Source organism: Pan paniscus, chromosome 7, assembly GCF_029289425.2.
Source record: "Pan paniscus chromosome 7, NHGRI_mPanPan1-v2.0_pri, whole genome shotgun sequence".
Taxonomy (NCBI): Eukaryota; Metazoa; Chordata; class Mammalia; order Primates; family Hominidae; genus Pan; species Pan paniscus.
Genome location: NC_073256.2, coordinates 148,515,896 through 148,540,037, shown reverse-complemented (window position 1 = coordinate 148,540,037; position 24,142 = coordinate 148,515,896).

Below are 24,142 nucleotides of genomic sequence, written 5' to 3'. Positions count from 1 at the left end.
TCAGACTCCTATTTTCAGGCCTTTCTTAAAGCTTAAAAGAGGCCTTCTTTAGGGCAAATAAAATATAATTACCCTTCATTGTCATGAAATTTTATGTTTACAAAATTTTTATTTTATTTTTTCTAAATATCCACACATCATCTGTACGGGGAGTAACATTATTCCTATTTTTTAAATTTAGAGTATTTTTAAAATTTAGGTTGTTCACCTAAATTCCTTGAGAGAAAGAATCATGTCTGTTCTATCCTTTTAGTGTCATTAGTAAAGGTTTTTCAAAAAAATGGGAAATCAATAAATGTCTATAAAATTGAATTGGCTGAAACCTGAATAAGTCAGGAACAGGAGTCCTAAAAATGCCTGTGCCATTGGTGCTCATTCTTTGTCATAAAAGGTGAACACAGATAATTTATTTTATTGTCCCAAAGTTCAAAGCTCCCTCAACCCTGACTAATAATAAGCAGAATAAACTCAGAAGTTTAAATTGCAATTAAAAGATATTAACATCTGTAAACTGAGCCTGGAGGAAATTAGTTTCAAAAGCAAAGGTGATCATGAGATTCCTTTTTCCATTCCTTGATGAAATTATGAAATATTATAAGATCCTTTTTCAAATCATTCTTGTAAAATCTAAGGAGGGGAGAGGGTCATAACAAACTAAAAAACTCTCAGTTTGGGTTGGTCAAGACTCAGTAAGTTCACTTCACCTTGTCTTTCTCACTAAATGTAACTGCAAACCCTGTACAGAATGCCTACAGCAGCTATCCGAGGAGTATAAAAAGCAGGTGGTAGCCAGCAGATTGAGAAAGAAAACCAGAACTCAGAATAACACTAAACTGGTAATTATGTTCTTCCCTGCCATCACCCGCCCCCACCCCCAAGCCTAAAACTCATAAGTTTACACCAAGTGTGGGCAAAAAGAATGGTAGTTTGCTAGTGCTGTCATGACAAAATACCACATAATATCCAAACAACAGAATGGCAGGCTTAAACAACATAAATGTATTATCTCATAGTTCTGGAAGCTAGAAGTTCAGAATCAAGGTGTCAGCAGAGTTGATTCCTTCTGAGGGCCGTGACTGAGGGATTTGTTTCAGGCCTCTCTCCTGAGCAGGTCGATGGCTGTCTTCTCCCTGTATCTTTTCACATCATGTTCCCTGTACATGTGTCTGTGTCCAAGCTTCCCTTTTTATAAAGACACCAGTCATATTTGATTAGGAGGCCATCCTACTTCAGCATGACCTCATCTTAACTAGTTACACATGCAATGATCCCACATCTAAATAAGGTCACATTCTGAGATACTAAGGGTTGGGACACCAACATATAAATCTTAGGAGCACACAATTCAACCCATAGCAAAGTAGAAGAAAACCTCCCTTGTGGGTCCAAGCAGCAGGAAATGGGTTAGAGACAACAGTATAAATTTTCTGGTTTTTTGTTTCTTTTGTTTATTTTTTCTCCCACCATGGTCCTCAGACAATCCCATATTAGTATGGTAAAAATGACAGCAGTGGCTGGGGAGGCACCTAAAACTCCAAGAGAGGAAATAGACTACTGACCAGAAGAACTGTGGTACCAGGAGAATAGAAGAAATAGCTGTTGCTGCTTTTTATCATTTTGTATCCCCTCATTGCTTGGCCCCTAATGCAGACTCATTTGCAGAAAGTACATGGCAGAGATGGGCACCTAAAACCCCAGTTTCCTAGAGAGAAAACCAAGGCAGAAGTGGGGGTGAAACGAGATGTGGAGGCTGGGAGCCAGAATGTGCCAGGAAAATCATAACTAGGAAATAAAGTGGTACCATAAAGTTATGTATACATTTTTGGGCTTGCCTTCAAGCTGTGCATTCATGGGACTCAGCCCTAAATTGCATACAAGAGGCTTTTAGAACCAAACTATGTGGTAAATCCCCATCTAGATCTTAGATTTGTCACTGAGTGGTACGTAAAAGAGACAGATATAAATAGCACTTCAAAGGCTTTGAAAATTAAACTTACATTGGAACTATATCCTAGAGGGAAGGCATACAGGAACTTATAGCCTGATACTGAGTCAATTACTTGCTAAAACAAGCTAACAAAAAATATTCTGTGTGAGATTTTTTAAAAGACTCAGACCCTTAAAGCATAATATTTAAAATGCCCAAGATATACTATAAAACTATTAAACATGAAGAACCAGGACATATCAATATCTTTCAAGAAGAAAGATAATTAACATATGCTGAACCCAAGATAATACAGATATTAGAATTATTAGATAAAGGTTTTAAAGCAGTAATTTTAATCATGCTCTGCAAAGTAAGTGTAAACACTCTTGAAATGAAAAAAAAAGAATATATCTTCAGATAAATTGAAGCTATAACAAAAAATGCACATTTTAGAAGTGAAAAATACATTAAGCAAAATAAAAATAGTCACTGGATAGGCCCAACAGTAGACTGGAAATGACAGAGGAAAAAGCCAATGAACTTTATAAAATATTGATAGAAATTATCCAGTTTTAACAATAGAGAGAAAAAAAGATTGAAAAAGCAATAAATAGAGGACTCTTGAGTCAATATCAAAATGGCTAACAGTTGTGTCATCAACATTCCAAAGGAAAGCAGAAAGAGTGGTGAAGAAAAATATTTTGAAAATATGATGGCTAATATTTTCCCAAATTTGGCCCAAGGCTTAAATAATGATCCTAACATCTAATTATTATTATTATCATTGCTGGCATTGATTTAGCACTTAGTCTGCGTCAGGATATGTTCTAATGTCTTTACACGCTCCTCTAATATTCAAGGAATAACACATATAAATCTTTGCCCAAGGTCACAGAGGCATTAAGTGGTGGAGACAGGAAACAAATCCAGAAATTCTGCCTCCAGTGAGCAAGCTCTTAAACTCTCAAGCTCTTAGACAATCTGGTACTTCTAGGGTCAATCTTTCCTCTGTGATTATATTCCTAATAACAGCTACTTTATTCTACTGCAATTTTTTTAAAGTATGTATAGTTCTTGGTGGAGTATCTAAAATATGGAGACTTAAATGCATTTGAGAAAGAAAAGAATAAACAACTGCAATACTGGGTGAAAGTGATCAGGGTGGACCTCAATTATCTAATAAGACTGTAAATTTCTCAATGAAAGAGGCTCCACTGACGCAGTTATGTTGCATGGCATCTAGCATGTTCTGACCCGTTCAGTTGCATAATTTCAAAAATTTGTAGCTTAATGAAAAAGGAATAAAACTATACAATTTATATGAAAAACAGTGTAATGGTATGAAGATATGCCTCTGGCATTAACTCGTTTCTTGATCTTGAAGAAGTCATTTAACCTCCTGGAGCCTCAATAACTTTTATTAAAATAAAAATAGTTCTAATCCCAACTAAGGTATATTGTGAAGATCAATGAGTTAGTGTGTGTAAAAATGCTTTGGAGAGCATTACACAAATGACATTTTATTGGATTTAACTCATTGCAAGGCAGGCAGAAATAAGTGAAATGCACTTGATAAAGAGTGTGGCAGCCTAGAAGAGGGGGAGACTAATTCCAGCTGGGAGCATTGACAAGGTTTTATGGATAAAGAAGACTAACAAGCTGGGGAGGAATTCTTTAATAGAAAGCAGTTCAAGACTAGAGTTGGAGAGCTGGTAAACCCCCACCTCTGGAACTTACTTCTGACCTTCTCTTCTCCCTGGGGCTTGGTAGAGATATAATCTCAGGGAATATGCTCAAAATCATCACAACTATTTAGAACACTTTGTAATCCCAAGGAAAACAGAACAGCACGTGGATGAAAAGCAGGAGGCAAAACAGAGTGGTTTTAAGATGAACAAGTTTTTTACAAAACATTTCTTTATATTTTATTTTTGTAAATTTTGGGGGCTTGTCTTTTCAGAGTTAAGCCAAATTAGTGATTTTCTAGTCCAACTACTGGGGAAACCCTCATTTGTGTCTATCTGTGCTTTTGTATAAATTTAATGGCAGTGTTTTTCAAACTTCAGAGTGAATGAGGATACTTTGAGGAGCTTATTTAAAAAATAAATATAAAAAACAAATTCTCAGACTTCATTCCCAGTGCTAATGATGCAGTCTGTCTGGATGAAGTTGGACCAGGGTTCTTCATTTTAACACCTAACCAGCTGCTCCAGATGTAGGTAGTTCATTTTTCTCACCATAGGAAAGCCCAATGTATGCCAAAGCTGAGAGCATAGTTATTGGCACTCGAAGCAACTTCAAAGATGCTTGGACTCCTTTTCTCCTTGAACACCAGCTTGGGGATATGGACAGAGAAGGAGATTTGAATCCATATTGGACTTTTCCAGATTGCTTTATTTTATTCTCTGCATCCCCTCCTGCTCAAAAGTAAAGAAAAAAGAAAAGAAAAGCAAAAAAAGGCCCCACGGGACGCCATGAGTCAGCTTTTACTTAAAACATACTTTTTTGGTAGGACCTGGCCACCCAGTTCAGGAAACAATGCAACCATATTATTTTCAAAATAATTTGAAGACATAGTTCTGTTTTAATCCCAAGACAAACGTGGTATGCAATAATTTCTTTATTCGCCGTAAAAAGAGAGGAAGAAACAATCAGCGCTAAACAAATAAAATGAAAATTACCTCTTTTTCAAATTTTGATGATGAAAAATGTTTCAAAGCACCCCATATACTCACAGAAATACTAATTACTTTCTGCCTTCTTGGAGCGAGCACAGGGAAACTTGCATTGTAATAGTCTCATCAGAGTTGTATAAACTGCAACAAAAGCAATAAAATTTCCCAAAACATCTGGGCCTGTCTACTCTTTAAAATGTTTGTAAGCATCAGACAAAATTGACATTAGGATGTTTGATATCAAGCCTTAGGGTGGTGACTGTGGTTCCAGTATAAAATCACATTTGAATTCCTGGAAGTCACCTGTGAAAATCACTTCCAAAGAAGATTATGCCCAGAAATCTAAGATATGTTGAACCAAATCATGTATCTCAAGGAAAAGCATATTTCTCAATCCCTAAAACCTTCTTATTCTAGTGCTTAGATCCAGACAGTGAAAAAGGAAAACACCAATACTTAAGAATACTTACTCTGGAGCCAGGAGTGTGTTGGGAACTTTACAAATGTTACGTGGTTTGATTTAATCTACCCCACAAAAAATCTCTATTGCAATAATCTCTATTTTACAAATGAGGGAGCTAGACTCAGAGAGGTTAAATAACTTGCTTAATGCCAAAGAGATACTAAATGGTAAGATAATAATTTCAGATTATCTGATTCATACTCAAGTGGGAACATTTAACTCAATTATCACCGTGCTAAGCCTTTTATAACCCATCTTCCTCAATCTGGGTAGACAGTCTTTTTTTCCCATTTTAGTTTGCACCTAGCTGACAAGAGACACAATGTGGAAGATCTGTTCACACTAGTAGATTGTGAGTTAGAAAGCAGAACCACATCTAATAACATGACGCTGGGATCAGACATCACAAAATATATGTTCTGACTCCTACATTTACTACCTGTACTCACCGTGAATAAGTCTTGTTTTTGTTTTACATTTTTGAGCTGCAGTTCTCTCTTCTGTAAAATGGGAATAATAATCTCCTGCCTTCAAAGTCACTATGTCGTTTCAATGAGAATACCTGTAATGGATCCAGAGCATACTTCCTGCATAGGACACACTCCACAACTAGTTCCCTACCCCCTTTCCCTACTGCCACAGTGCAGGGCATATTGTGGGCTTTCAGTAAGAGTTGGTGACTGACTGATACACAGATGATGTGCGAGTCAGTAAATAGGACTCCTCTCTCCCACCCAAGTTCTAAACCAAAGTGAAATGTAAGCCTAAGAAATGAGACTCAGGGAGGCCAAAAATTTACCTTGATTATTGACAAGAAGCTGATATTAGACAATACAGCTTATATCTCTCGGCAAGTAGACTGACAAGATTAGGCAGATTTACCCACTTTTTCAGGGGTAAAAGTGGAAAACCACAAGTTTCTCCAGGTTGAAGTTCAGCATGATCCCTGCCAGAAAGCAAGAGGAAGAGGCTGAGCCATTTGTGTCCAGTTCCTCTCACAAACTCACCTATTAAGTAATGCTTCCTTCCTCCCCAGTGGATGAACAAGGGGTAGGCAGTCATCTAAAAATGTTTAGGAAAATGCTTCCACCCAGGGACCAAAAGTGAAGAGCGGCTACACTCCCACCCCCAGCTCAACAGCTTGCATGATGGCATAAAACCCGTTCCCTGCCAAGCTCCACTCCACCATGCAATAACTCAGGCCTCTCAGTACTTCTGCCCTATCCCAGGCTCCTCCTGGGCTCCCACATGGGAGGATTTAAGGAGCTAACAAGAGAATGAAAACTATTCTTGGTCTTAGTCTGACCTTGCAATTCAGTCACTGGGCCTCACCTTCTGTTCTCTTAACCAAGTCTTCACTGTATGTCTGCCTCTGAGTAACTGTGTCCCTAGTGTATTTCCCATGCCTGAGATCCTCTTTACTTCTCTTTTTAGAGCTCCATTGACCCCAGGAGGGTCATGCTTTCTGATGTGGAGCCCTCTTAATACTAATGTAGCTCCAATCACAAAGCTGGAAGGCACAGTTAGCAGTTTATCTGATTACTGGAATCAGGGCCCGAAGAGTGCAGGGGTTTACAGGATCAGGGAGCTGGATGGTGATGAAACTCAGGATTCCTGATGTTCAGCTCAATGTTATTTTGAGTCAAGCAGAGAAAAGTAAATGGAGAGAAGGAAAGGCATCATTTCCACCACTGGTACAGCCTGATAACAGAATTCATAAAATCTGGAGTGATAGCAGAAGACATGAATAACTGACCAAACAGGTCAACCTTCTTAATAGAGAAGGATCCCTGGGACTAGGGCCATTGAGAACACTGAAAGACACCACAGTTGATGGAAGGAATATGGCATTTATTTATCTACTCACTCATTTCCCATGTTTAATAAATATTGAATGTCATATGTGCACGCACTTTTGTAGGCACTACTGATGTAACAGAATAGGACATATAAAAATTCCTGCCCTCGTGGGGTCTACATCCTTTTAGACAAACACAGATAATATACCAAAGGTGAATATAATATGCTGTAATAACTGTCAATATAATAAGCAGCAGGAAATTCTAAATAGGTGTGTTGGAGGCAGGGATGGCTATTTTAAATAGACTAATCAGGGAAAAATTTACAGTCTGACATTTGGGTATAAACCTGAACGAGTTGAGGGAATAAACCCTGCAGATTCCAGGGAGAAGAGAGTTCCAGGAAGAGGCCAGGACAAGTGCAAAGGCTTTGCAGCTGGAGTGTGCTTGCTGTGGTTTAGGAACAGTGTGGCAATTGCTCAAAGACCTAAAAACAGAACTACCATTTGACCCAGCAATCCCATTATGGAGTATATACCCACAGAAATAGAAATCATTCTATCATAAAGACACATGCACATCTATGTTCAGTGCAGCACTATTCACAACAACAAAGGCATGGGATCACCCTAAATGCCCATCAGTGGTAGACTGGATAAAGAAAATGTGGTACCTATACCATGGAATATTATGCAGGCATAAAAGAAGAATGATATTATGTCCTTTGCAGGAACAGGGATAGAGCTAAAGACCATTATCCTTAGCAAACTTACAAAGGAACAGAAAACCAAATACTGTACACTCTCTCTTGTACGTGGGAGCTAAATGATGAGAACACATGGACACATGGAGGGGAACAGAGAGGCTTGTCAGAGAGTGGAGAGTTGGTGGGAGGAGGGGAAGAATCAGGAAAAATAGCTAAGGGGTACTAGGCTTCATAGCTTGGTGACAAAATAATCTGTACAACAAACCTCTATGACACAAGATTACCTATATAATGAACCTGCACATATACCACTGAACTTAGAATAATTTTTTTTTAAAAAGAAAGCTTGTGTTATGGTTAATACTGAGTGTCAACTTGATTTGATTGAAGGATGCAAAGTATTGCTCCTGGGTGTGTCTGTGAGGGTGTTGCCAAAGGAGATTACATTTGAGTCAGTGGGATGGGAAAGGCAGACTCATCCTTAACCTGGGTGGGCACAATCTAATCAGCTGCCAGCATGGCCAGAATAAAAAGCAGGCAGAAAAACATGAAAAGGCTAGACTCGCATAGCCTCCCAGCCTACATCTTTCTTCCATGCTGTATGTTTCCTGCCCTTGAACATCAGACTTCAAGTTCTTCAGCTTTGGGAGTCAGACTGGCTTCCTTGCTCCTCAGTTTGTAGATGGCCTATTGTGGGACCATTGTGTGAGATAATACTCCTTAATAAACTGTAATAAAAATATATATATGGAGGAGTTTATTAAGGAGTATTAACATAATAGGATATATATATATCCAATTAAGGAGTATTAATAGGATATATATATATCCAATTAAGGAGTATTAATATAATAGGATATATATATATATCCAATTAAGGAGTATTAATAGGATATATATATATATCCAATTAAGGAGTATTAATAGGATATATATATCCAATTAAGGAGTATTAATTCTGTCCCTCTAGAGAACCCTAATACAGATTTTGGTAACAAGAGTGGTTCTAGGGGAACAGAATATTAAGGACGGAGTGCTTTTTTTATTGGTTTGGGGGTTTCTAGAGTTGGCTGCGTAATATGATTTGACCCCAAAGTGCTAAGGATTCTACTTCTAATAGTATGGAGAACACTTACAGTCCTTGGTGTGAACTGTTCAGAGAGTTATGCAAAATAAATGCATTTGACACTCCCGATTCACTGCTAGCGAGAGGCAAGGAGTTTACTGACACTATACATAATACCTTTGGCCATATGTGGAGAACCAAGGAACATAATGAAATTCGTTGGTTGCTCCTAAGTTCACTGGACAAAGTGATTAAAGAAAATGATGAACTCAGGGATTTTAACTCCCAGCTTCAGAAGCAGGTACTGAGCCTCAAATTTGCTAAGATTGCCCTGAGTGAGAGTCTTATCTCCTGTAAGGAAAGAGCTGAAATTGTGGAAAATTAGACACAAACTCTTATCATGAAAGTGGCTGACCTGCAACGAAAGGTTGCCACAGAGCCTTGCCAAGTGTCTACCATTAAAGCGAGGGCATTGATTGGAAAAGTAGGGGACCCTGCAACTTGAAATGGGGATGTGTGGGAGGACCCCGATGAAGCTGGGTACATTGAGCTTGTAAACTCTGAAGAACCTTTTTTTCCAGAAGAAACAGCTTCCCCATCCCCAGTAGTGGCAACATTCCCTTTCTGATCCACACTGCCATCAGCCTTTCCACCTGTGTTTGAGGAGATAAACCCTGCACTGCCTGAGGCAACAGTGATGGCCTCCCCTGAGGCAGTTGCCAGGCAAGATAATGTTGATTCTCCTCAGGAGCCACCCTCAACACCCCTGTTTGCTTCTAGACCTCTAACTAGACTAAAGTCCTGGCAGGCCCCCAGAGGGGAAGTTCAGAGTGGGACCCATGAGGAGGTGCAGTACACTCAAAAAGAACTGCTTGAGTTTTCTAATTTACATAAGCAGAAATCTGGAGAACAGGCATAAGAAAGGATATTAAGGTTGTGGTATGACGGTGGAAGGAACATAGAGTTGGATCAGGCTGGAGGTATTGATTTGGACCCACTGAATAGGGATTCTATATTTAATGTTGCAGCTCAGGAATTAAAAAAGGTTCTAGTAGTTTATTTGCTTGGTTAGCTGAAATATGGATTAAAAGATGGCCCACTGTGAGTGAGCTAGAAATGCCTAATCTCTGTTGGTTTAGTGTAGAGAAAGGGATCCAAAGGCTTAGGGAGATTGGGATGGTGGAGTAGATTAGTCACTTTAGGCATACTCATCCCAGCTGGGAGGGTCCAGAAGATATACCCTTGACCAATGCTTTGTGAAATAGATTTGTTGAGGGCAGCACTTGCATCTTTGAAGAGTCTTGTAATTGCTCTTCTCTTTATGTCAGATCTAACAGTGGGGACCACAGTCACTCAACCACAAAATTTAAATGCAAGGTGCCATGGCTCATACCTGTAATCCAGCACTTTGGGAGGCCAAGGCAGGCAGATCACCTGAGGTCAGCAGTTCAAGAGCAGTCTGCCCAACATGGTGAAACCCCGTCTCTACTAAAAATACAAAAATTAGTCAGGCGTGGTGGTGTACACCTGTAGTCTCAGCTACTGGGGCAGCTGAGGCAGGAGAATCACTTAAACCTGGGATGCAGTGGCTGCAGTGAGCCAAGATTATGCCATTGCACTCCAGCCTAAATGATAGAGTTAGACTCCATCTCAACAAATTAATAATTAAATGCAATGGGAATAATTGGATCCTGAGGTAGCAGGGCCCAAGTGGTGGCACTCAACCATCAAAGGCAAGATGGGCAAAGCTACCATAATGGACAGCAGAGGCAAAGCAGCAATCAGAATAGTTGGACCCATGTAGAGCTCTGGCATTGGCTGATTAATCACAGTGTTCCTAGAAGTGAAATTGATAGGAAGCCTACAGCATTCCTATTTTATTTATACAAGCAGAAAACTTCAGGTCAAGTGGACAAAAGACTAATTTGAATTATAAAAACAGACAATCACAGCCCCTCAATCAACTTTCAGACTTTAGCCAGTTTAAATACCCAGAACCCCCTGAATGAAAGGGAGGCTAGGTCACCCTGAGGAAGAAGCTCACTACACTACCGACAAATTATGCTGTTAATCTTTCTCCCAACCTTCCCTAAGGAGACCTCTGGCCTTTTACCAGGGCAACTGTGCATTAGGAGAAGGGAAATGATCAGACATTTCAGGGACTACTGGACACTGACTCTGAGCTAATGCTGATTCCAGGGGATCCAAAATGTCATTGTGGTTCTCCAGTTAAAGCAGGGCCTTATGAAGGTAATGTAAGTAATGGATTTTAGCTCAGATCCAACATACAGTGGGTCCAATGGGTCCCCCAATTTATCCTGTGGTCGTTTCCCATGTGCCAGAATGCATAATTGGCATAGACATACTAAGCAGCCGGCAGAACGCTTACATTGGCTCCCTGACTAGTAGGGTGAGGACTATTATGGTGGGAAAGGCCAAATGGAAACCATTAGAGCTGCCTCTACCTAGAAAAATAGTAAATCCAAAACAATATTGCATCCCTGGAGAGATTGCAGAGGTTAGTGCCACCATCAAGGACTTGAAAGACACAGGGGCAGTGATTCCCACCACATCCCCATTCAACTATCCTATTTGACCTGTGCAAAAGACAGACGGATCTAGGAGAATGACAGTGGATTATCGTAAGCTTAACCAAATGGTGACTCCAATTGCAGCTGCTGTACCAGATATGGTTACATTGCTTCAGCAAATTAACACATCTCCTGGTAACTGGTATGAAGCCAATGTTTGGCAAATGCCTTTTTCTCCATTCCTGTCCCTAAAGCCCACCAGAAGCAATCTGCCTTCAGCTGGCAAGGCCAGCAATATACCTTTACTGTCCTACCTTAAGGGTATATCAGCTCTCCAGCTTTGTGTCATTATCTTCTTCAAAGAGACCTTGATCACTTTTCCTATCCACAAGATATCACACTGGTCCATTACACTGATGACATTATGCTGACTGGATCCAGTGAGCAAGAAGTAGCAAACACACTGGACTTATTGGTCAGACATTTGTGTGCCAGAGGATGGGAAATGAATCTGACTAAAATTCAGGGACCTTCTACCTCAGTAAAATTCCTAGGGGTCCAGTGGTATGGGGCCTGTTGAGATATTCTTTCTAAGGTGAAGGATTAGTTGCTGCATTTGGCCCCTCCTACACCCAAGAAAGAGGCACAATGCCTAGTGGGCCTATTTGGATTTTGGAAGCAACACATTCCTCATTTGAGTGTGTTACTATGGCCCATTTATCGAATGACCCGAAAGGCTGACAGTTTTGAGTGGGGTCCAGAACAGGAGAAGTCTCTGCAACAGGTCCAGGCTGCTGTGCAAGCTGCTATGCCACTTGGGCCATATGACCTAGCATATCCAATGGTGCTTGAGGTATCAGTGGCAGATAGGAATGCTGTTTGGAGCCTCTGGCGTGCCCCCATAGGTGAATCACAGCAAAATTTACTGTATTCGTTTGTTCTCACACTGCTGATAAAGACAATTTGCCCAAGACTGGGCAATTTACAAAAGAAAAAGGTTTAATGGACTTACAGTTCCATGTGGCTGGGGAAGCCTCACAATCATGGAGGAAGGCAAGGAGAAGCAAGTCACGTCTTGCATGGATGGCAGCAGGCAGGGAAAGAGCTTGTGCAGGGAAACTCCCGTTTTTAAAACCACCAGATCTCATGAGACTCATTCACTATCATGAAGACAGCACAGGAAAGACCTGCCCCCATGACTCAATCACCTCCCACTAGGTTCCTCCCATGACACATGGGAATTGTGGGAGTCACAATCCAAGATGAAAATTGGGTGGGGACACAGCCAAAACATACTAGCTAGTGTGTCTTGGAAGAGTGGTAAAAGACTAGGTCTGCATGACTTTGAATTATGGATGTCCTTGTTGTCAGGTATTTATATTCATTAACAAGCAGGTTAGAACCACTTACACAATAAAAGGCTTCCTTCCAGAAAGCTCCCTTCCATGAAGCTCTGTCCACATTTTGTCTCTATAAAGAAAAGAAGGAAGAAAACACGACTGTTTCTTGGTCAAAAGAAGTTAAAGCCAAAAGATGGTCATTGATTTGGTTGGGTATGATCAGTGAAGTCTGGGATTTCAGGGGTCCTTGCGTGGCTGGAACTGGTTAAAGAACTTCTATAATCCCTGAGAGGAGGTGGACAGGAATCTAGGTATGAGGATGGTGGGTTTCACAGCAGACAAGCGAGCAGGCTAAGCAAAGACATTAGTTGTACTCCATAAAAAAAATCCTGAGCAGGAGTTAAGAGACCTGGATCATTTCAGGCTTTACCACTTTGTAGTTACAGAGTCTTGGGAAGATCATTTTCCCTCTCCGGACTTCATCTTTTTCTTCTTTCAAAGAAGCAATTATACAAAAAGATCTCCAAGTTCCACTTAAATTCTAGAATTCTATATCTTTGTCATCCAGGTGAAACAGAGAAAGAAGAAAGCTGGGAGAGACCAAAAGTTAAGGGGAGCAACCCTAAGTGTTTTGTAGTTTCTTAGAAGTAGATAAGTGAAATTCAAGCTTTGAAAAACAAATTAAAATCTGTTTCTCCCCAGCTACATCTACTGCCTTGGGGACTTCAGAAAATTAAAAATGATGTGTGTTCCTATTGGATATATTTTTTAATTATTAAATGCAAATATCTGAAGAGACAGGCTTAAGGCAAATACTGGTAAAATTAAAAACTGCAGCAATTACCTGTAAATCAAAGGCCCTCCCTCAGCAGGAAGTAGAAGAAGAAGAAATCTTGATATACTCTAATGGCTGTTGTGAGACAAGTAGATGTTAGGTATATTGACAGATGGGTACATGTCTATACATAGAGTACATGCCTGTATGCATGTCTGTGTGAGCGTGTGTGTGTATTTATAATTTTGCTTGTCTCTAACCCAAGTTTTCTCATATTTGTGCTTATTTAATTAGCATCCAACTCAGCAGTTAAGGAGACTAATTATCCCTGAAGACACGTCTATTATTACACATACTATAGCCTAATGGATGGACATTATCCATCTGTTCCATGGATGGAATCTGACCATTCAATAGATTCCATCCACGCATGCATATCTCTTACAATTGGACTTACATATCTCACCAGAAAAGGTGAAGTGCAGCCCACATGCCTGTCTGTCATAAGAATACATACATACATTTACCACCTTTCTACTGCTCCTGCACTTTTCCATAGGAGGCTTGAGTTCATCTGCTAAGATAACTCCGTTGAAGTACAAGGCCTATGAGTAACTCTAAAATTAAAACTCCTGCTTGTTGAAAGAGCTGTTAGTGTAGAAGGTGGTGAACTAGTGTTTTTTTTAAGATCATATTGACTGTTATTTACTTAGCCCTATGTTGCCTTTAAACCTTAAGAAAATTTTAGAAGAAGGGCATTCCACAGTCATTTAGCAGATGTGAAAAACATGAATCTTCAGAGACTAAATGAAATAAGGAAGTACAATAGCCTGGCACACAGTAGGGGCTTAATAAATACTTGTTCCCCTAAAAGTAGCCATTTAGTTTCTAATTTCAAGCTGATTTGCTCCTCTATGTATTAGAAAACTGCATCTGAGTCCAGGGAAATAGCAGTAGCATCAATGTCACATTAGGAGGCTTAGAACAATGATATGTGACACATGAAGGCGATCAGGCTCTGCCAGACTGATGAGGGGGAAGCTGCTTCTTAGCACTGAGAGCACTTGGTCGGGCAGTCTCTCAGGGCTGGTTTCAGGGGCACCATGAAGACAGGACAGAGGCAAATAGACAAATAGCTTTGGACAGAGAAGGCAGTCCTTCCCTGGCACAGGAGAAAGCACAGCATGTAGAGTCAGAAGCCCTGGGTGGATAGAAGAAAGAAATGAAAAAAGTTCCACATCTCCTCCTGAAGATTAGGGATTTGTGGGGATCCATGGGCTATTTTTAATAGGAAAGTGATGGATATAACCCCTGTTGAACCAAAACCTTGGAGGCATGGGAAGTGTGGATTGGGTGATAGCATCGAGCAAGCTTGTCCAACCCACAGCTCACAGGCCGCAGGTAGCCCAAGATGGTTTTGAATGTGGCCCAAAACAAATAGATAAATTTCCTTAAAACATAATGAGATGTTTTTTGTGATTTTTCTTTTTAGCTCATCAGCTATCGTTAGTGTTAATGTATTTTATGTGTGGCCCAAGACAATTCTTCTTTTTCCAATGTGGCTCAGGGAAGTCAAAAGATTGGACACCCCTGATAGAGGCTGATAGACAGCATAATCCTGGTGTGAGGTGACACATGACTGAGTTTGGTAGAGGGAGTGGGGATGAGAAAACAGGGTTGGACAGGAGAGGAAGGACAAAGAATGAAGCAATATGGCCTGAAAATTGATTAGAGTTTTGTTTAGAGATATGAAGCCTCCTGGATGGGCAGAATAATGGAACCAGTAAGAGGAAGGTCAAAGTCAGAAGACACATCTGTACCTGGCACTGTGCTAGGAAGATACTGTGAGGTTGACAATAGAAGGACAGGAGGTACTTATATCCCCTCTGGGTTACCACAGAGTCACATGGGACTTGCGCCCACACAACACCACAGTATCTCATCAATTCTCTGAAATCTGGCCCGACTCTTGGTTTCTGCCCTTGTAGAAGCAGGCAACTAATGAGTTCTGCATTTTCTCACGCTGTGTCCTTGCCCAGGCTCACTCGCTCTGGCTATCTGAAGACAAGGAACTGGACCAGGAAGATGCTAGTCCATGACAGCAGATGGTACAGAGCATGTCTGTTTTCCAGAATCTTGACTGTATTTGTCTATGTTGAAGGCTCACAGTGTGGGGCAGAAAGGGAATTGGAAAAAGAAAAGCAAAATCTGAGAAACAAGAAGGTGACTTGCATTGCAGTCCCTGCAGCAATGGGTCTATTTTTACAACTGCCACATGGGGCAGAGGGTGTAAGTTGTCAACTCAAACGGCTTCATCTTGACCAAGTCAGGATTATACATGACAGCACTGAAATCAGAACATGTCTCCAGGCAGCTGAGAAGGAGGACTTCTAATTGCTCTGGGTATCCAAAGTTACAACAACTATCCCAGCTTGTTCTGCTGTCTGGGAAAGGGAGATCATTAATTCCCCGAACAGAAAAAAAAAAGGAGATTTCAAAAATATGAATACAATGCCATACAAAACAATGACCTCATTGTGATATGGTCTGCCCCTGATATAAAAGGGCTCAATTTCCCCATCACAGACTCTTGAATAATCTATATTTATTTTAAAGAAATATCAATAGAAACAGGGCAAGAAAGACAAAACGAAATATCTAAGACCAATATCTTGGGGGTGTAGAAAATGGATTCTAAAAATAATATTCATTGCTTTGTGTACATTTCATTTATTTCTGTATCCCCAGTGCCTAGCACTATGTCTAGGTATTTAACGTGTTGGTAGAATGAATTAATTAATAAAGTAATACTTTCCAAATATGCCCTACTTGAGATGTCCTTCCTGTATGTTTCTTTGACTGGAAAATTCCTATGCATATTTTATGTCATATCAGAAATAACATATGAAATATCAGTTCCTGGGATAAATCTTTTCCATCAACCAAGACTGAAAGTATCACTCCATTATTACCTCTAGCACAGCATCAGATTTACCATACGACCACCAAACAAGTCCTGTTTACTGTTGTCTTGTTTATCTCTGAGGAACCTGGAGATAGAAAGCATTTCTTATTCTCTCTCTCCTAAATTCCTGGTGTAGTTTGGTACCTAGTAAGTTCACCACAAATAGGAGTTAGCAAACTGCTTCAACAGACATTGGAAAGTATTGACGGGCATTAATTACCAATGGAATACAGTATAAAAGAGAGGGAAATGTTAATGATGAATAATCACTGAAATCTGCTGTCTCTTCTGTCTCTTTACAATAATGTTTCTTTATTTGCCAACAGTAAATGATCCACACATTCTTTACAAACCGATATAATCTGTCAGCCCTGATTTCTTGCAGTAAGGCTTTGTGCCACAAAGTTGCAAATAAAAGATAAAAATGTGAATGATGTTTTCTGTATGGTAGTTGCCTTTTAAAATTATTTTTCCCAATTATTTCCAAGGTTTAAGTTTGCGTGTGGTCTTTCGGAGGAGAGAGCAGCTTTCCTGTGAAAATGGGCTGGAGCAGAGCTCTGAATATCTTCCCAAAAGGGAATTTCCCATGCAGACAATTAGATCCTATTCTATGCACCTCTGTTTCCCCCTAAATCACTGTATGTTTTTTTGAAGTTTATGTGTTATCTGTTAGATGAATTACCAGTCTCCTTCCACAATGCAGGAGAACGGATCAAGTGGAAAATTTTATCGACATAATTTTCCCTCAGAAAAATTAGTGACACATATAACCTCGCCTTGTCTTTCCATGGGAATGACCCCTAACTCTAATCATTAGCTCCACTCTGTCTTTGGATCTTCGAGTCAGTGTGTTCCACATTATCTTCACCCTCTGGCATGTGAAATCCCACGTGTCTGAAATCTAACTTAACACCTCCTCCCTTTGCCCTGAAAAACCAGCTTCCCTCATGGACCACCTTGCCCTCAGGGGTGGTGCTAGCTCTCTCCCAGGCACCCAGACTCAAGCCAGACACATCAGAACAGGAGCTTTTTAGTGGATTTTCTTGTCACCAGCCCCCTGCACATTGCCTCTAGGATTATAGTCATAAAGTTTCATTTCTTTTATAAACTCTAAACTCTTCAGCCTGGCTCTCAAAACCCTCTACAAATTGGCTGTTCGTTACCACTCCAGGAGCTCTCTTGAAATATCCTCCAAGAATACTCTATTGAGTCATTCTATTTTCTGTTCACTAAACAGACCTCAACCCTCAGGCTCCATCCTCAGACTCACTACCCTGGATTAATGGAGCTTATCGCTTTGTGTTTTTTTGTTTTGTTTTGTTTTGTTTTCCCTGTGCCTGTGCTATACAAAGGCTTTGGGTCTGATGCTTCTGCAGGCTTGCCAGTTCAGTATGATCCCCCAAAGCCCAGATGCTGACTGTCAGCAGTACCTTGGATCTATATCTGGTAGCTCACAGGGTAACTCAACCCCACATGCAGCCCTCTCCCTGGTTCCCAGGACCCAGGGTCAGGGTTTGTTTTAAAAGGAAGTTGAGAAAGTAGTCAAGCAAAAGCAACCTAGAGTCATATCTAAAGATAAAAGTGGGATCATTAAATGAAGAAAGAGTAGAAAATTATGAGATGAAAAGGCATGAAAGATGTCTTTCAGATGTGGTGCACCATCTGGGTGAATTAATCAGGACTGTTTTAGTTACTACAATTGGTAGACACCTATCTTAAACCAGCTTGAGCCATAAAAGGAAGGCATTAGCTCATGTAACTTAAAAAATCCATGGGTATATTGGCTTTGGTTGAATACAAATGTATTCATGTTTGGTTGAATACAAATGTACTGATGACGTCCTTGGACATCTTTCTCTCTCCATAGGTTGATTCTGCTTTCTGCTGTGTTTCCTTAAGTTGGTCTTCTGCTTGTGCAAGCAAACTCAAAGCTTCTACCCTACCAGCTTAGCAACCCCAGAGAAGATAGTGCCTGTTTTACAATGATTGCACCAAGATGCTGGATGGTTTCTCAATGGAATGACTTACACCTTATCCCCATCCCTGAGTTAATCACTGTGAACAGGAAGAAGAAATACACCATCATAAAAATTGGGCACTGCTAAAAGGAAAAAAGACAAGCTGTTGGTTGGGTGAAAAACAACCAATGTCCACTCTGATGGATAAGTTAAGCCAGGTGATTCAGGACAAAATGTGTGCTAGAGCCCTGAATCTTGTGATCACTTATAGGTCTCATGCTTGGCCTGTCTTTTATACCCTGGTACATGTGAGAGGAGTCATGGGTGATGGTTAGCCAAAAAAAAATAGGTGAAGTGGGAAGGAAAGGAATGTGTTGTGGTTATGTAAGAAACAACTTCAAATAATTTTCAAAGGCAGGAAACTCTTCAACCCAGGTTATTTCAACTTGCCCATGAATTTACCTCATTATAAACTGCTTATCTTTTAAAAGATAGAGTCTCTTTAGGGAATAGTTCCTTACTCTAGCACCCTTAACCTGGACATGATCCTTTACTGACCACATTCCAAAGCCTTTTCTTGTTCTGTACCTGAGATTAGAGTCCAAGGGTCCCTCTGAACCCCCCGCCACCACTGCTTCCTTCATCTAGGCCCTAGCGGAAACAGATTCTTCAAAGCCCAGGTCAAATTTCTCCTCTCCTATAAGCTCTCTTAAGATCCTCAATTTCAGTTAGTTTCTCCTTCCCCTAAACTCCATAGGATGTTGTTTACTCCCCCACAATAGCATTTATCACAGTCTGCTTTTGAATTAGAGTTTTTTATGTATGTGTCTGTCTTTGCTGATAGACTGTGAGCTCTCAGCAGGCCTGAAATAGCTCCTATTCATCTTTGTATTCCTCTCCCTACTAGTGTCAAGTGCAGCTCTTTGTACTGAGCAGATAATCAACAAATGTTTGCTGGATTGCTGAATCCAATCATGTTAGTTCCTTGCACAATAGTTTTCAAAAGTCCCATGTTAACTATAGCACTGCTTCTAACATTTTAAAACATACACACTATCTTTAATAAATAAGAAGCTCATACCTTCTGTTGAGATTGGACTGGGTCTAACAAATCATCTCTACTCCTCTCTACTTGTGTTTTTAACCAGTTAAAGCATTAAAAAAAGAGTAAGACAGAGATTGAAGGCAGCTTTATTACTGATAAAATTTGAATTGAGAAAGTGGCTAAGGTAGATGGCAATGATATGGAGGAGGGGCAGGGAAGTGCTGGGTAGAGGAGAATGTGGTCCCCGGCTAGGGCTCCACCCCCAGACCTGTGCCCACAGACCTAGGTGAGGATAGGCATTTCTATTTTCCTGCCCAAATCTTGCATTTCCCAAGACCGCCCTGGACTGCCAAGCCCCGATCCTGTGCCTATAAAAACCCCAGAGACACGAGTGGCTGGACATCGAGAGGAACACAGCTGCAGAAGAAGACAAAAGCAGCTGGATGTGGAGAGGAATGCCAAGGCATAAGAGCACACCGATAGACACTGGCAGGTTGGCAGGCCATCCACCTGTGGAATGAGGTGGAGTTTGACCAGGGTGGCCAGAGGAGAGCCTGGGCCACTGAGTGGCCCAACTCCAGGGGAAAGACATCTCCCTTCTGGCTCCCCCATCTGCTAAGAGCTACTTCCACTCAGTAAAACCTTGCACTCCTTCTCTAAGCCTGCATGTGATCTGATTCTTCCAGTACACCAAGGCGAGAAACCCTGGGATACAGAAAGCCCCCTGTCCTGGAGATAAGGCAGGGGTATAATTGAGCTAACACAAGCCACCTACAGATGGCTTAACTAAAAGAGCACCCTGTAACACACACCCACAGGGCTTCAGGAGCTGTAAACATTCACCCCTAGACACTGCCATGGGGTCGGAGTCCCACAGCCTGCCCATCTGTATGCTCCCTGCAGAGGTTTGAGCAGCAGGACACCAAAGAAGCGAGCCATACCCCCATCACATGCCCTGTGAGGGGGATAAGGAACTTTTCCCATTTCAGCAAGACAAGGTTTCCTAATTCTGAACACCAACCCAAGGTCTCCCATAGTGGGCACACTCATTTAAAATGCAGAGCAGAGGAAAAACAGAGCAATAATTTGTGTGCTTTGTGAGTGGGACAGCTCTTAAGAAGAAGGCTGAGCTATGCATATGTGCCCTTACCGCACATTCAAGTTACTCTTTCTTCCATGGGGAAGACTAAGAAGAGGGTAAAGAGATGCCTGAGTGCGGCTAGAATGAAATGACCCTTTACCTAGGTTTATGTTTTTTTTTTTTGTTTTTTGTTTTTTGTTTTTTGTTTTTTTGAGACGGAGTCTCGCTCTGTCGCCCAGGCTGGAGTGCAGTGGCGCGATCTCGGCTCACTGCAAGCTCCGCCTCCCGGGTTCACGCCATTCTCCTGCCTCAGCCTCCCGAGTAGCTGGGACTACAGGCGCCCGCTACCACGCCCGGCTAATTTTTTGTATTTTTAGTAGAGACGGGGTTTCGCCGTGTTAGCCAGGATGGTCTCGATCTCCTGACCTCGTGATCCGCCCGCCTCGGCCTCCCAAAGTGCTGGGATTACAGGCGTGAGCCACCGCGCCCGGCCAGGTTTATGTTTTTAACAAACACCTACGTTCATTAGAAATTATTCAGTAAATAGCTTATTGTCATCTACTTTATTCTGGGGCACAGTGATAGAACTTCAGATGTAGTGGTGAACAGCGTAGGCCCAATTGCAGCTTCCTGGGGCCTTAAAATCCAGAGTGGTGAGCGGAAACAAAATGTTCTCGCAAGCATGAGGAGCATCCCTAGGGAGCTGTGGCAGAGATCCAACCAAAAGATCCAGAAACGCCTTACAAAGAAGTAAGATTTTTGTCTGTGACTTGAATGATAATAGGTATTGGATTAAAAAAAAAAGATAGGAAATGTGTTTAGTGGAGAGATGTGAAGGAGGAAAGACAGAATTAGAGAAGGAAGCTCCAAGCAGAGGGAATAGAATATGCAAAGACCCTGTGGTGAGAAATGACCTGGAGGGTTCCTGAAACTGAAAAGAAGTGAACCCACTCTAGGGAGCAGGGAGTGAGGAGGAGAACGATGGGAAAGGAGACCACAACGGGGAGCGGGAGCCCAATTCTGGCTGTCCTGGTGAACCAGGTTAATGGACTTATATTCTTTACTAAGAGCACTGTTTGGAGCCCAGGAAAGACTGCCAGTCAGATGTTGCCATGCTGGTCCAAAGGAGCCAGTTCACTTTGCCATTCAAGTTAGTCCATAATTTTGTTTTAAGCTATTGTCTTCTTCATGTCCCTGGAAAGAGATCTCCACTTTACAGAGATTGCCGTACATACATCACCAAACTCTCTCCCTCTACCTCTATGCTTTCCATCTGTTGCTTGGAATGCCCTCTGCCCCCATGTCCACCTCTTCAAAATCTGCTCCTCTGCTAAGTCCATCAGTATCCAACCTCTCACCTGAAATCTCATCAGCTCAAGAGAGTAGCATATGATGCAAAGAACGTGGGCTTCAAACTCTTTAATTCCAGTTCAGTGTCTATTGACTCTCAATGGATTTCTTAATCTCTCTGAGTCCCAGTTGACATCAGTCCAAAAGTGGGATAAGATGATCTGCCACTCAAGGTCATTAGGAGGATTAAATGAAATGACATTTGTAAAAGCACCCAGTACATACGAGGTGCTCAATAATCACTAGGTTCTTATCTCTCTCTTCCTCTGAGCTAAATCCTGTATAACACAGAGTGGAAAATTATGTGCTGCTTTAAAGTATATTTTTTATTATTATTTAAATTTTCAAGTGGCCCTATCACAGCCACTAGTGTAAGCAACCAGAAATAAGAATGGATAAAAAGATGTTATTGATAGTAGTGGAAGAATATTTATGCTTAGAATCTAGAAGCACCAAATGACCACTCAGGATGAAGCCAATCAAGATTGATGGGGGCAAAACTGGGAAATAAACTAATAGTCATCAGATTATTTTCTGTGGAGCGGACACTCACAGCAATAGATACATTTATAAAATTGAGGTAAAATTTATGTAACGTAAAATTAATGATTTTAAGATGTTCAATTTCAATTGCGGCACTATTCACAATAGCAAAGACTTGGAACCAACCTAAATGTCCAACAATGATAGACTGGATTAAGAAAATGTGGCACATATACACCATGGAATACTATGCAGCCATGAAAAATGATGAGTTCACGTCCGTTATAGGGACATGGATGAAGCTGGAAACCACCATTCTCAGCAAACTATCGCAAGGACGAAAAACGAAACACCGCATGTTCTCACTCATAGGTGGGAATTGAACAATGAGAACACATGGACACAGGAAGGGGAACATCACACACCGGGGCCTGTTGTGGGGTTGCGGTGGTGGGAGGGATAGCATTAGGAGATACACCTAATGTTAAATGACGAGTTGATGGGTGCAGCACACCAACATGGCATATGTATACATATGTAACTAACCTGCACATTGTGCACATGTACCCTAAAACTGAAAGTATAATAAAATAAAATAAAAAATAAAATGAAATGTTCAGTTTCATGATATTTTATGCATTCACAATGTTATGCAGTCATCATCTCTAACTAGTTCCAGAATATTTTTATCACCTCAAAAGGAAACCCTATAACAGCTTCACAGAGCTGTTAAGAGGGCTATCATGCCATCCTCTCCCCACCCCTCATCTGTTATGTATAGCAATAAAGCCCATAGAAGTCAGGAAACATAAATGAGTTCATACAGCTATTGATATGAAAATTCAAACCCAGGTCTTTGGGCCCATGAGCCATGTTCTGTGCTAATCACAGCAACAGATTATCCAGGATAGTAAAATATGCTTTCCCATCCAGTATGATTTTACTTGTCTCAAAATGTAGCCTAATTTGAGATTTAATAATATGGTTTACCCTACTGATGTGGAAGAGAGAAATATGTACCTTGCCGCCTCTTCCTCTGTGCCCAAATCCACAAGGAAGGGTCCGGAAACTCTGGAAATGTCATTTCCAACCCTCTGTCTATTAGTTTACTTTCTCTTCCTCTGTCTCACATTCAATTCTAACTCAATCCTGTTCATCAGGAGAACAACCAGAAAAGTGGTTCTTAAAGTGTCTTAAAGTGGTCCCTGGGCCAGCAGAGTCAACCTCAAAGCTTGCTAGAAATGCATATTCTTAGATTTTACCCCAAACCTAGATCATAAATTGTGTAGTTTGGGCCAGCAAGAGTGTTGTATCAAGCCCTCCAGGGGATGATTGTGATTTACCCTAAAGTTTGACAATCGCTGGTCTACTGTAGAAGAAAGAGGAGTACCCCCCGCACACACCTCTGCAGCTCATTCAGAATCAGAATCAAGGCATGCAGCACACAGTCCCAATATGGGAGACATGAGATCAGGGTATTCCTCTCACTTCTCACTACAACTATGTGAGCTTTTCCATAACTTCTGTCAAACTTCATTTATGCATCCGTGAAATAAAAGGAATGACATTTATTGAGCTCTTTCAAAAGAGCTTCTCAGCTTATCTTTGCGTTTCTCACATTATATGCCAGTGTTACAAAAATTGTTTAGTCCAGCAGCCAACATCTGAAAATAGATTGTGAGCTTTTGAAAGCTGGTTATTATACACACCTAGGAGGTACAATACTAAATCTACAAACTCATGTATACAATATTTCTTTAAAATTTTATATGATTCAATTTAGTCAAAGGAAGAGAGAGGCCAACAAGATCTGAAACAAAAAAGCTGCATTTATTGCTTGCTAAACAAGAAAAAATTGTACTTGCAAGACAGTCACCCCAAACAACACAGGAAAGGAAATTATGTAAGCATTTGGGAAGTGTGCAGTTCCATCATCAAAGTTCTAAAGAGTGTGCATTGTGACATAATGTGTGTT